Raw genomic sequence first — 15270 nt, forward strand, 5'->3', positions numbered from 1 at the left:
GGGAATGGAGAGTTGTTACTGAACGTGTACAGACCTTCAGATTTGCAGGATGAAAAGGGTTCTGGAGGCCAGCTGCACAACAGTGGAAATGTACATCCCTTCAAGGTGCACTTAAAAATAGTTAAGATGATGAGTTTTATATTATGCATATCTTACCATGATTTTAAAAAAAGCTCTAAATGCTTGAGGGAAGTATTATTTTTAACCCTATTTTGGAGAAAATGAGGTACTGGAACTTGCCCAAGATCGCAATCATAGTAAATGGCAAGGCTAGGATTCAAATCCAGCACAGTCTGACTCCAAAGGCCTTCCTCCTCATCACTTTGATATACAGAAGGAAAATTGTATCTAATTATTAAAAAAGAGAGAGAGAAGAAAAAAGACACCTGAGTAGTCTCATTAACTCATTAACCACAGCACCTGGCACATAGTAGGTGCTGATAAAGTCTGTCTTCAAATACAGTCACATTGGGGGTTAGGGCTTCAACATACGTATATTGGGGGGTACACAATCAGTCCATAACAGACATTTACTGCTCACTTAATATTCATGTGCTCTCTAACATTTCCCAGGCCCCTTACAGTCAGTCAGGGTTCATGTGATCTTTGGTGGCCAACTGGCTGTAGCAAAAGACACTTCTGATTGAAGATTTTAAGAGCTGGTATATGACCTTCAGTTCTCTCTACTTTCCTCCCGATGACCTATAAGCCATATATTCCAGACGATGTAGGTATAAGATGACATAGCATCCATTAGCCTGGGTCTTTAAATGACTATGTTGAAGTAAAACCTCCCGTCAATTTGTGCTGGACATGTATCACAAAGTAGAAATAAATTTTTGTGGTGTTAAGCCTTTGTGATTTCAGGGTAAATTTGTACTTAAGTAAAACCTTGCATTTCCTGACTAATTCTTAAAACTTATCCTTCAACCATAGTGAACTACTTAGTAAATGGAAAGATATTCCATGTTCATGGATCTAAAGTTTTAGTATTGTTAAGATGGAAATACTCTCCCAGTTGAGCTACATATTCAACACAATCCCTATTAAATCTCACTTATATTTTATTTTATTTTATAGAATTTGATAAGCCGATCCTAAAATTCATATGGAAATGCAAGGGATCCAGAATAGCCAAAACAATCTTGAATAAAGAACAAATTTTGCAATTTTAAAACCCACTACAAAGCTACAGTAATCAAGACAGTGTGGTATTGGCGTAGGGTAGACATATATGTAAATGGGATAGAATTGAGAACCCAGAAATAAACACTTACAGTTAACTAATTTTCAACAGTTTCCAAACAACTAAATAAGGAAAGGATAGTCTTTTCAAAAAATGATTCTGGGACACCTAAATATTCACATTTGAAAGAATGAATTTGGAACCCCTACCTCACATAATATACAAAAATCACTCAAAATGAATCAAAGGCCTAAATGTAAGAGCAAAATATGACACCAGAAGCATGAGCAACAACAACAAAAATAGGTATATTGGACATCATCAAAATTAAAAATTTTGTGCTTCAAAGGACACCATTAAGAAAGTGAGAAGCAATTCACAGGGAAAGGATACTTACAAATCATATATGTAATAAGGGTCTTGTATGCAGAACATACAAAGAATTCTTACAACTCAACAATGAAAAGAGAACTAACCCAATGTAAAAGTAGGCAAAGGATCTGAACTGATATTTCTCCAAAGAAAAGATACAAATAGCCAGTTAGCACTTAAAGATGCTTAACATCATTAGTCATCAGGGAAATGCAAATCAAAACCACACTGAGATACCACTTCATACCCACTAGGCTGGCTATAAGGAAAAAATCACTGGAGAGGATGTGGAGAAATTGTAACTTTTGTACCTTGCTAGTGGGAATGTATAACGGTACAGCTGCTTTGGAAAATAGCCTGGAATTTCATTAAATAGTTAAACATAGCGCTACTATGACCCAGACTTTCCACTCCTAGGTTTATACCCAAGAAACCTGAAAACATAAATCAAAAATAAACCTTGTACATGGATGTTCATACATTATTATTTATAATAGCCCCAATGGAAACAATTCCAATATCTGTCAGTTGTTGAGTAGATACACATGTGTTTTTAATGCCTCCTTAATTTTTGAAATAATTTTTACCTGACCCGAACCTAGACCAGCCACTTCTCAAAGGAGTCCTGGTTTCTTTCATCATTAGTGAATGGAGTTTAGAACCCCAGATCTGGGCACTAAGTATACTCATCGCTACTGGACTATAGTTGCTTCTAGGTACTATCAGTGGACAGAGCTGGGTTTTCTGGTATTAGTTTTAAAAAATAAAGCATTTAAATTTATAAACTAATAAGATACTCACCCACCCACCTCATGGCCTTCTGTGAGTATTTATGGATTTCCCTTGATGGAGTCCCACAAACTAGAGCCCCAAGGAAACAAATTGCATGGTAATCCATGGAAAATGGAACATGTAATGAGAATGAGAAATATGCTTCTGTTATCATAGGCCATTGAGATTTGGGGTCATTTGTCACAACCACATAATCTAGCCTAGTCTGACTGTTTTAGTAATTATGCACAAAGCACTGGGCTAGATACAAATAGTCACTGTAATACAAATAGCAAGAAGTATCAGGAAGTTAAAATCTTGTTCGCTTTCAGTAACACATCAACAGAGCAGAAGACCTATCAGAAATTTCAAACTGGCCAAATTTTCTAAGAGGCATTTGGTACTCAATTCTGACATAATCAGGGGTAGTCTCTATATAACAGAGATTAAAACTCCAAGAGAAACAAGGTAACAAGGGCCATGTTTTTCACATAAAAATCACTTCACTAGAATATGAGGACTCCATGTCACTGTACAGATTTATGAAGAAAACAGAATTCTTAATAGTGCCTCGGGCATCTGCTCCTATCATGGAGGGAAAGCACTCCCAGAAGCAAGGAGACAACATTTGCCTAGAACCTGCTATTATTACACTCTGTGCATATGGTAGCTCAAAACTCATTAGTTCTGTAATTCTGGCTGAAGTTGGCAAGCCACCTCCAGAAATATTTCATACAAGCAAAGTGACAGAAGGCAATTTCCTTTGTTGCAGGATGAGCCGATTAGGGTAGTGGTCATGCACACAAAAAAATCATCCAGATAGCTCCTCTTATGGAATTTATTTGCAGCTTCTGATAAGTCAGCCTTCATGTCCTTGGTCTCATTTTTGTCATCTAAGAATATTATTGGTCAGATTTACATAATTTCTTTCAAATAGAATTTGAAGATATAATTCAGTGGCCACCATGAGGTAGATATATATTTATTTTGTAGTAACAAAAAACCAGAATGTAGTCACTTTGTTTTAACTTCCCTCCCACAGCTACAGTTCCTTCTGTAGAAATTGTTTGTTTGTTTTCCTCTCCCGCATACCATCCCCATCCTTTAGTAAAAGCATCCCAGTAATACTTTAAGCCTTCCCTACCCACCCTTCCCACCCTTCCCACGTAGAACTGACCCCAACACTCATCCCCAGGCTCTAGTGATGAATATAGGACCCAAACCTGGCCAATCAGAATACCCAGATGTCCTGCCCTCATGATTGGTTCAGAGATGGGGATGTGACCCAACCTGGGCCAATGAGAGTCTTCCTCCATTTTGTGCTGGAACTATTAAGAAAGAGATACTCTCTTTCCAATGGATAGAATTCAAGCCTGGAGTTGCTTTTGGAATCTTTGCTACTGCTTCAGGAGAGCCTGTCAGACAACGCAGCCATGTAAAGGAAAGCAGAACTAAGAGATTCCTGGTTTTATCTTTTGTGTACCTGGATCCAAATCATCTCAAAGCCACCAACCCTGCACTTTTTCATTCACATGAGTCAGTAAATATCCTTTTTTCCTTTAAGCCAGTTGGATTTCTTTCATTTACGACCATAGGAATTCTGAGTAATGCACTCACAATTATAGGACAAACAGCCAGAAAAATATTATAGTTCTCCGTGGTCTTATCTCTATGACAAGTCATTGAACCAGAAACACAAATAAAGTTTTTTCCCAAGATAGTACATTTTCCCAAATACTCTGAAAGCATTTACAACCTCAGAAAACAGTACCCTGGAATATAAGAGCCACCTTGGAAGAACACATAACTCTTGTTAGTAGACTTGAGAATAACACTGACCTTTTCTTGAGAATAGGCTATGTGCCAAGAACTGTACGAGGCATTTTACAGCTTTACCCTATTTAATATTCACAACTATTTTATTAGGTTGGTATTATTATGCTCACTTTACAGATGGGAAGGTTGAGGCTCAGAGAGATAAATTTTCCTGAGGTGAATCAGCTCTGACGTGACCTCAGCATTTAAATTTATGTCTTTCTGGCTCAAAGTCTGTACTCTTCTAAACAACATTGCCTGTCTCTTTTCCCATGTCAATATTTTGTCAATAGTGCCCTTTCTGTCAATACCTGCCTACTCACCCCTGACAATTGATCTTCTTCCTCCTGAGGGCTTAGCTGCATGGACCAGAAAAGGACACCCTGCCAGAAAATTAGTAATTGGTAATTAGATCCATTCACTTGGGAATTTAAATATGAGACCCAGAAGGAAGTTCGCTCAGTGGTAGATTCTTGAGCTGAAAAGGCCTGTGTTACCTATAAGGTGCACTTTTCCAGCTTAGGGAACAATGTGGTCTTATATCTTTCATTTTTCCAATAATTTACTCAAGTTCTCATATGCACTTTTCCAGGAGCTCCCTGTGAGGACTCCTCCCTGAATTGTCCAAGACTCTCAGGGGCTTTCTTGGTGCAAAAGGATCTACCCTGTCAAATCTCAAAAAGAAAGAACTGGAAATGTGATTAGTTCACTAGAAGTTTCAGTCTTGTCCCTGCCACACAGCATAATGCTTGTGCCAGCTGCTGGATGCCTGCCTGTCTTCATTAGCCCAGAGACTCATGCTTGGCCCCCAAGATCAGATCTTTGTTGACTTGCATTCACTTACTCAACACAATGCCAGGAGTGCTGGGTCTCACAGAGAGTCCAGCTGTCAGAATTTTGTGTTTAATCCAGGTCACCAGTTTAAACTCACCCTTCCCTCTTGGTGCTATCTTTTTTGGAAACTGTAGTGTCCTGTTCTACCAGAGGAGAGGACTGCCTTGGTTGATCCTGATAGGCTACTGGACCTCAATTCTAAGAAAAAAATGGGTAGAAGGTCACTGTTCTTCTGTCCCAGGAAGTCCTATCCTCAAGAGAAATGTACTAATGGCCCTAATATTTGCCTAATTAAGGGGGCCATTCAAAGGATTCCTTCATTGACAATGAAACTTGGCTCCTGGTTTAGTTATTGTCTCCACCTAAGAACACAGACACAACCAAAATAATTTCTAAAATTGTACCTCACCAGGCGTCCTGTGGCATCTAGAGTCAGAGGCATGATGAGTTAATTAGCAGAGGAAGCTGACTGGTGAGAGAAAGAGACAGACTTTCTGACTTTGCATAAAGCTCCAGTTCAGTGCACAAGGCCTGCTGTTCTCCTTGCCCTTCCTTGGGCTGCACTCATGTTAGTAAGGGGCCACCTCTGTCTAGGAGTTCATATTGCAGGTCAAGGTTATGTTCCAGGAGAATGCAACTTCACAGTACAAAAGACTAGTGAAAGGTAATTGTTTCCATAATGATTAACATGAAACATTAATATACATTTCCAGAAGCCCATCCTCCAGTTCTTCAACCATTAACTGCCACAAACTCATTAAATAACACTCCATTGCCTTGCATAATTAATAAAGAAATAAAAAACTTTGTGTAACCACTTTTGCTGGGCTTGATGCAAGAATTTTTGAATGCACTATATATAAAATAGATAAACAACCAGTTTCTACTGTATAGCACAGGGAACTATATTCAGTATCTTATAGTACCCTATAATGAAAAAGTATTTGAAAAGGAATATATATATGTATCTATATGACTGAAACATACTGTACACCGGAAATTGACACAACACTGTAAACTGACTATACTACAATAAAAAAAGAGTAGAGTTAAAAGAAAGAAAGAAAGAAAGAAAAAGAATTCTTGAATATTCTATGGAGAACACCAAAAGCAAGAACTATAACATTTTTGGTGAAATGGCCAGAGTTATGTAAAGGAGATATCGAAAGTGTATAGAAATGCAGAGAATAGTATCCACAAACTTCCCAGATTTGACATGTTTTCACTTTTTGTACTATTGTATTAGTTTCTCTGGCTGCTGTAACAAACTGTCACAAACTTCACAGCATAAAACAACAAAAACTTATTCTCTCACAGTTTTGGATTCCAGAAGTCCAAAATCAAGATGTTAGCAGGGCTGATTCCTTCTGGAGGCTCAGAGGGAGAATCTTTTCCATCCCTCTCTCCTGGCTTCTGGAGGCTGCCAGCAATCCTTGGTGTTTATGTGACTTCTCCCCTTGTCTTCTCTTCTAGGGATACAGTCAGCTGTCCGTAACTGTGGGTTCTGAATCCGCAGATCCAACCGACTGCAGATAAAAAATACTCAGAAAAAAAAATTCTAGAAAGTTTCAAAAAGCAAAACTTTAATTTGCCACACGCCTGCAACTATATACATAGCATTTACATTGTATTTACAACTATTTACATATAATTTACATTGTATTAGGCATTATAAGTAATCTAGAGATAAAGTATATGGGAGGATATGTATAAAATACTACACCATTTATACAAGAGACTTGAGCATCCCTGAGTTTGGGTATCCGCAGCAGGTCTGAGAACCAGTACCCTGTGGACACCAAGGGATGACTGCACCTGTCACTGGTGGGATTTTGTCCCACCCCAATTCAGGATGTTCTCAAGGTCCTTAAATTAACTTCATCTGCAAAGACCCTTTTCCATATAGGGTCATTTTCCCATAGACTTTTGATGAAACATATCTTTTGGGGGCTGCCATTCAACCCACTACAACTATTTACTTTAACCCTTACAAATAAAATGGCACCGATCTCACTGAAGTTCCCTCCCCAACCTTCATCTACTTCATTTCATCCCCAGTTGTAACAACTATTCTAAGTGTTGCTGCCATATCTGTTTTCATACTTTGACTACCTTTGTATCTGCAAAGAATTTGCAGTTGTTTATATATAGATACTACTTTTATAAGACTAGAAGATTTCTATAAATGATACCACCCCATAAATTTTCTTTTGCAACTTGCATTTTTCACTAAGCACTGATATTTTAAGGTTTACCTACGCTGATACATGTAGCTCTGATTTACCTGTTTTGACTATGGCATGAATATCCACAATTTGTTTATCCATTCCTCTGTTAAAAGAGGTTTAGTCTTTTATAATTTGGAGTATTATAAATTTTATGGTCACGATCATTCAGGATGTATCTCCCTATCCTTATATACACATGTGTTGAGAATTTCTCTAGGGTGGATACCTAGAAGTGGAATCAATAGTTTGGTTTTTTTCCTCTATTTTTCTATAATATCAAAGAGAATATATAGACATTAATTATTGTTTCTGGAAGGTTTGCTAATACTAAGCTATAAACTGGGCCTGATTCTGTTTTGGGGATGGATTTTTTTCACTATAATTTAATTTCTTTAATGACTATCAGTATATTTAAGCTTTAAAATCTCCTTTTTAGTTAATTTTTGTCATTTATATTTGTCTGGAAAATTATCCACTTTATGTTTTCAAATGTTTGAGTTTATGGTTGTTCATAATAACAAGAAATTGTGGTTTTATAAAATCAAAAGGTTGAATATTGGCAATTCCATGTGATGACATAATTTTTTGCAGTTTTAAACTTTCTTCATCTGTAATTATGAGCCTCTTTCATTCCTAATATCATTATTTGTACATCCGCATACTTTTGGTTTATCAGCAAACATCTCCTTATTTTATTAGTCTTTCAAAATATAAGATTATCCCTGATGTTTCTTCATTTTTTATTTCATGATGTTCTAGTCTTGTTTTTATTTCTTCTTCTTGCTGCCATCTTGTTACCTTTGAATTTACTCTGTTGCTCTTATTCTAGCTTTTTCAAATGAACATTAAGCTCATAGGTTTTTAATATTTCTACTATGTGAAACACATACATTTAAGGCAATTCTCTCCCAGATGTATCCAAATTTTAATAAGAGGTATTTTCATTGTTATTTGGTTCTACATTTTTTTACTTCTATCTTAATTTTTCTTTGAAAACTAAATCATTTAAAAGTGTACTTTTTAGTATCTACAATACATGAGCATTTTGTTTATTCATTTATTTACCATCTTTTTAATAATTCATTTAACATTTTATTCAGAGAAAACATATCAATTTTTTGATATCTCTTTTTTTTTAATGGCCTAATGTACGATTTGTATTTGAAAGTGTTTATGTGTGCATGAAAAGAATGAATATGTTATAATTTTTATGGTATAGTTCTGTTTTTATATTAAGCTGATAATTATGTAGTTCAAATCTCTTAGAAGTTTACTGATTCTTTCTTGACTTTTTGATCTGTCAGTTTTGGAAAGATATATTAAAATCTATGATTCTGGATTTGTAAACTTTTCTTGTGATTCTGTTCATTTTTGCTTTTTATATTCTGAAGTTTGGTTATTAGGTATGTACAAAGTTGGCAGTTATTCTCTCAGCACTTTCAGGGCATTAATTCCTTTGTCTCTGGCCTCTATTTTATTGTCTATCCAATTGTTTATCTAGTGCAGGCAATCCATCTCTCCTTGCTGTTTGTTTTTAAAGATTTTTCCCTTTGTCTTTAATGTTCTGCTATCTCATTAAGATGTTCCTAGGTAGATTATCTTACTTGGAAATCTTATGGAGTCTTCAGACTGTATGCATTCCCCAGGGCCAACATCCTGATTTGGTCTTACACTGAGCTATTGGCAACTTCTGGATCTTATTATTACTCTGGCTTTGAGTTTTTGTTTTATTTCCAGAATTCACTGTTTTATTTCTCTTGTCTTTTTCTTTATTCATTTTTCCCATTAAAAATGATTTAATAGTAGTTTACCCAGCATTTCTATGTGATTACAGCAGGAAGAGGTTCTTTGTCAGCTCTGTTATCAATGCTGATGAATCAGAAGGGTCTGAAATCCTCTTTACTCTTCTGTGAGATCATGAGAAAAAAAAATTTAGTCAAGTGCTTTCCAACAAGAGCCTAGAACTGAGAACCAAAGAATAATATTCTTTTCCATCCAAAAATCCCTGTTGACTTTAGATCAGTGTAATTAAAAAGCGTAACGACTCACTGAGTAAAATGTTATGTGAAAGTGAGTGATGCCACTGTGAAAGGATATGCTATTATTCACATTTCATAGGGGAGGAACTAAGGCTCAGAAGGTAAGTCACTTGCTGAAAGTTACAGACAGTAAATGGGAGAACTGAGATTTTAAGCTATGATTCTGAGAACAAAGCACCCATTTTCCCTACCTTGTTGCCTCCCAGGAAATTGTAATCTTTATAATAAGAAACATTTTTTTAAAGATAAAAAATTTTAAATCGGAATATATTTAAGGGCTAAACTGTGTAGTACAGAAAAAAACTGTAAAAGGAAGATCAATGTGAGGGGTGTGTGTGTGTGTGTGTATATATATATATATATATGTATATATATATATATATCCCTTCATTCCTGCTGAGAGAAACCAAATAGCTGCATGTCAGTTGAATGCATTCCTCACAGATAGAATTACCTGTCGAGTACAGTTTCGGAAGAGCTCAGCAGATGGCATTCCAAATGAGAGATGCCCACATGGGCTGTGAAGGCTATAATGGATTTCAAACGTCTATGTCTGTCTCCCTGGCAAATGACATTGCTTTGAAAAGGTGGATTTTTTTTTCTTTGTCTTTTGAAGGCTGTATCCACTTGTAAAGAGAGGCACATTTGCCTTACATGGATTGAATCTCAATCTGTGTGGACATCAGATTGTGTGTGGGAATTCACCCAAAAACATTGGGTGATTCTGAGGTGAGAGGAGCTCTAGCTGATTTTATTAGCCCTAATATTCCCATTCTTATTTTTTCATAAGATAAAGGGATCCAATTCCCAAGCAAATATGCTATTTGCTGATGGAAAGCTGACGATAAGTGATGTCCCAGGTTTTAATTCTAATGTTTTTGGCTATATATAACAGAAAACCCAACTAAAAGTGGCTAAACAGTAAGGTATTAATTTTTCCATGTAGGAATTTTGGAGATAGAATGATTTCCAGATTGGTTAACTTAAGAGCTCAAGATTGTCATCAAAGACTTTGGCTCTTTCCATGTTTTCTTGCTCCCATCCCCCGTGTGTGGGTTTTTGTCCCTTTGCTTGTCTCATCTTGGTTCCAAGGTGGTTGCCTCATCTCCAGGCTTCTTTCCCTTATACAGAAAACATAGACACACCAAAAAGGGCAGTTTTTTCCTCACAATTAGAGGAAAACTCTCCCAGAAGCTACCACTCACCACAGAAAAGCTTCTTTTACATTTCATTTTCCAGAAGCACCTCACACATCCATTCCTGAATGGAATTCCAAAAATGGAATTTCCACAATGGATTTTGCTAACAGAGATTCACTTTTTGGGGCTGGTGAGGGCCTCCTTCACTGAGCATGTGGCCATGATAAAGGTGAACCAAATCAGGGTTCTGTTGGTAAGCAATATGGGAGGGAACGGCCGTTGATAGGCAACCAGCAATACTTGCCACACCTATGTCCTGTTGGACTCTGGAAATGTGCTAACAATTATTTCCTTGGTTACTTGGTTGAAGAAGAAAGCTCTCCTTTATTTAACCACCAAAGTGCTGTGAATGACATTTTGTTTTTAACCAGAAATACTTTCTCTTTTTCAGTTCATGAAACTTGAGCTTACTTCTTAAAAAACTACTGTTTTGTCTGCTCAAAACAGCATTTCTTTTCTTTTTAAAGAAAAAAATCAAAAGTTTCATCACTCCAAATTGTTGATCGTTTGGCCACTGCTAATCACTGTATCTACTTCTCTGGCCACAGAGCACAGCATGTGACCCAGGATGGACCAAATGTACTTAATCTCTCTTGCCACAGTGATTGGTCTATGATGGGCACATGGCCCAGGCTAGGTCAAGTGTCTTTCTCAAGATTTTTCTAACTGGAGATGAAAAAAAAAACAACTCCTTATTTTTGAAGTTTAAGGTGCGAGTCACATACAGAATTTTAAAGCCTGGACACAAATACAGCCATGAGTCTAGATGATAGTTATAGCTGTCCTGAAACAATGAGGGCACGTGCAGAAAAAAACTGAAACAAGACATAGGGTAGAAGGAAGTGGCAAAGGTATTTTGCTAGAATATCTTGAGAACCTCATAATATGCTGAGTCAGGAGCCCAAAAATAAAGACTGCCTTAGTTAACCATGAAGAAATACACAACTTTAGGAGTGTTTCAGGATAATTATTTTTTTAAGCAGTTTCTTCCAGCAATAAAAATAAAGAAGACTCAAGGCCAACCAACTCACTTTATGATTGTTTCATAAACAAACTGAACTCCAGCAGAAGATTCTGTCATAGCAAAACTTTTCTTAAATAGCCAATTCCCTGCCATGCAAGGCTGTACAGCTTGTTATAGTCATTTGGTAACTTTGTTGGTCCAGGGTCTGGGAAAAAAGTTCTCCATTACAGGGAAGAGAATACCATGTAATGGACAGGATGTAGCTTCTGGAGTTGGACAACCTGAGTTTGAAGCAAATGGCCCTTTACTAGCTATGTAACCTTGTGCAGGCCACTTAACCATTCCCTTCCCTATTGCTTTCATCCATAAACTGATTATAATAATAGTCTCTGCCCCAATGTTTCCTTTGAGGATTGCATGAGTTAATATGCTCAGTTGCTTAGAACAATTCCATGCCTCATAGTAAGTGGTTGATAAATGGTAGCTATTATTAAAATCAGACCCTGGAAAATACAACCACCAGAGGCTTTAAAACGAGACAAGGGTAAATCATTTGCAGACCCAAACTCTCATGTGCTCTAATTCTTGATGCTTTTCTCTTCCAAAAGACCTCTTCTGAGTGGGTAAAACAAAGAGAGAGGAGAGAAGAGGAGAGGAGGGGGAGAGAGAGAAAGAGAGAGAGAGAGAGAGAGACTACGAGCCTCATTCATCCAGTATTTTCTCAGTCCCTCAGTAACCAAGTGATTACTTTCTGCTCTATTTTCCTTGCTTCTGATTAGGCTCTACTTGACTGAAGAACCCAACATTCTTTGATTTCTATAGTGAAGTCCAGGGCAGTGACAAGAAGAGTCTCTATCCTCTTCAGTTGACACTTTCTCAGAGCAGCTCTGTTCTGATTTTATTATGTAGCAGATGATTGATAAACAGCCATTGTGTCAGTTTAAATTATGCCCTCTATCCTGACCCTAAACAAACAAAAATTACAAAAGATCCTCTCTTCACATTGCTGTGCTTAGAAGTACCCTCCCCGTGAGGTTTTCCTTCTGTTCAAGGACCCCAAAATGCAGCAGTGGGATTGGGAGAAAAGAGCGTGGGAAAGGGAAGACCAATGGCAGTGAGGGCAGGGCCCTTTGCTGACTTGAAATAAGGAAGTGACTGTGAATTCCAAGTGGCAGAACAAAGACCCCAGAGTAGAAGTGAGGGGCAAGTTTTGGCTGAATGTAAGCTAAAATTTCCTAATAGAGTCACTCTAAAACACGATGGGCCACTGTACTAAGTGATTTCTCCAACGCAGACATATTCAGGTGCAACTAATGGATGTTGTAGCACAGATTCTGGCCTTGTTGGGGAGGATGGATGAGATGACCTCTAGACGTTCTATGATTCCAGGACGCTTGATGGGGCAAAGGGAGAGCTACACTCTGACAATAAGCCTCACCGAGAACTACTTGAGAATGGTGACCTGTTCAAAGGCTCAGGTGTAAACCAATTCTTATTTGGCTATCCTGACTTACCAGACATTGTCCAGGCTCTCAATTTTTAATCCCCTCAGCAAGTCAGTAACCACTTTTACAAAGGAAGAAACTGAGGCTCAGAGAATTTAGGTGGCCAGCCTTAATTAGAATCCAGTCTCGTCTGTCTTTGAAGACTGTGTTCTTAAACACTTTACTAAACAGAAACGCTGATCACAAATATGTAAATATATTTCAGATGCTATACAAAATCAAGCAAATTTTAAAAGTAGTCAAATAAGTTTAGACACAAAATTTTGTTACTATGCCATAACAACCTTTTTGGAAAAAAAATCATATTCTTTTAGGGAAGGAAAAGTTTTCCTTTCTACCCTTCTAGGTTCTGTGGCTGGTCTAAGAAATAAATTGACATAAGACAGATTAACAGGAGGAAAAAAGAAAATTTAATTATGGGAATAGGAGCCTCATCAAGGTATGAGATTCAAAAGGCAGCTAGACAATGGAGACACATACCATCCTGCACTAAGGAAAGAGATAGGGGTTTGGGGTTTCTAGGTGGCGGTGGTGGGGAGGCGATTTCTGCGAAGGTGAGAGGAGGAGAATGCATGGTAAATAATGAATGCCTTGTTCCACAGATAAGCCTCTCAGGTGGAAAAATTTATTTCTAGTAGTAACTCTTCCTCGTCCAGTTACCCTTTCTAATGTAAATTTCCTTTAAAAATGTAGATTTTCCCCCTCAAGTGGGGAAATTTATATTCAAGGGGTAGGGGAGTAAAAAGCTTTTCCTGAGTCTACTGGGTCTTGATTACCTTCAAATCAAAATAATCTACATGTCAAAGCAGCATATTTTGGGGTGGCATGTTCTGAACCCCTTCACTCTCCTGGGCTGTCCAAAGGTCTGTGTCTAACCACTCTGTTTCCTTTCAACCAGAAAACATTTACCCTTGTAACCAAGTTACTAATTCACTCAATTAACTTTCTCCTTCATCCCTTCTCAATTGGCTTAAGTGAATTCTTCGCTAAACCCTGCAGTTTTACAATCTGCTCTGGCCAACCTGTGTCTTCAAAGAGATATTTTTACGTAAGACAAAACACTTTAAATAGTTCTTAACAGACTAGAACCATTTAAAATTAAGTTATCTATGATGAAGGTATAGGTACAGCTAGTCCATACACCTCCCTTGATTTATAGTCTCAAAAATGGTGCCATCAATAAAATTGATGTAAGTTGAATCTGATTTTTCCTTTGAAAGCCATGGGAAGGAGATGAAGCATCTGACTCAGGGCCTGAAGCCCATGATTTAATGAATGCTAGAAACTCATTAAAATGAAACAAGTGAGAAACTGGTAGAAGACTTAAAAATCAACCAGAGGCTCCATTTCTTCTTTTTTACAAATATGGAATAACAACCTCATACTTCACAGTTGATAAATTATATATTTAATGCTAAATAGTGTATAGTTTTCAAAAATCTATGTAATCCAAACAGTCATCCGTCACACACAACTTCAGTTTTCATGATAACAACATATAAATACACTATAAAATGTCATTTTAAATATTCTTCATAATTTGTTCCTTATTTTTACTGTACCAAAGCAAATAGTGAAGGATCATTATACCTTGAGCCAAAGAAATCATTTCTAAGGAAATTTTGAGAAAGCTTCCTGGGAAAGAAACTTTGAGGGATATTTTGGGGGGAAAGAAGAGTTTTAAGGTATATTGTTCACAAAAGTTTGTTTCATTGTCTAGCTTCCTATAAGCAAATTAATGCTGTTGGATTGTGGTATAATAAAAATATATGTTTGGACTTTGCCCCTGTTCCTGGCACAGAGCTCCTAAAGCACTTGGAAATTTTCTGAGTGACTGGAGTGTCTTTTGTTATTCATAAGGAGCCACTTTCACACATATCAGAGTTTATACTGATGAGATGACTCAGGGTAAGGCCCCTAGATAGTTTCAGAAGGACCAAACATGTGATTGGAGGGTTGGAACTTTCAGCAAACCCTCCCCTCCAGGAAGGGGAAGGGGACAGGAGATTGAGTTCAATCACTAATGGCCAAAGATTTAATTAATCTTGCCTAACTAATGTAATGTCGATAAAAACTCGAACATTGAGACTCAGAAATTCTGGTTGGTGACTTTGATGCGCTGGGAAGGAGAGCATGAAAAATCTGCACTGATCCCATTCTACCTCCAACACCTTTCCCTATGCATCTCTTACACTGGCTGTTCCTGAGTTGTATCCTTTATAATAAACCAATAAACAAAAGTAAAATCGTTTCCTAAGTTCTATGAGTTGCTCTAGCAAATTATCATACCTGAGGGAGGGTAATGAGACCTCTGAATTTGTAGCCAGGTTGGGTGGAAATGCAGGTAGCTTGGGGAC

At 37.3% G+C, this 15270-nt stretch overlaps 1 long non-coding RNA gene across 1 annotated transcript in view; it reads right to left on the bottom strand.

The window, feature by feature from the left end:
- Positions 1-5283: 5283 nt before the first annotated feature.
- LOC141577710 (uncharacterized) overlaps positions 5284-15270 on the bottom strand; it is a 38950-nt gene continuing 28963 nt past the window's right edge. Inside the window, exons 3-4 of the long non-coding RNA XR_012507022.1 lie at positions 9018-9113; positions 5284-6504 (exon numbers count right to left, since the gene is read on the bottom strand). This is a non-coding gene — a long non-coding RNA (uncharacterized LOC141577710). The remainder of the gene's footprint in view (positions 6505-9017; positions 9114-15270) is intronic.

This window comes from Camelus bactrianus, chromosome 5 (genome assembly GCF_048773025.1).
Source record: "Camelus bactrianus isolate YW-2024 breed Bactrian camel chromosome 5, ASM4877302v1, whole genome shotgun sequence".
Classification (NCBI taxonomy): Eukaryota; Metazoa; Chordata; class Mammalia; order Artiodactyla; family Camelidae; genus Camelus; species Camelus bactrianus.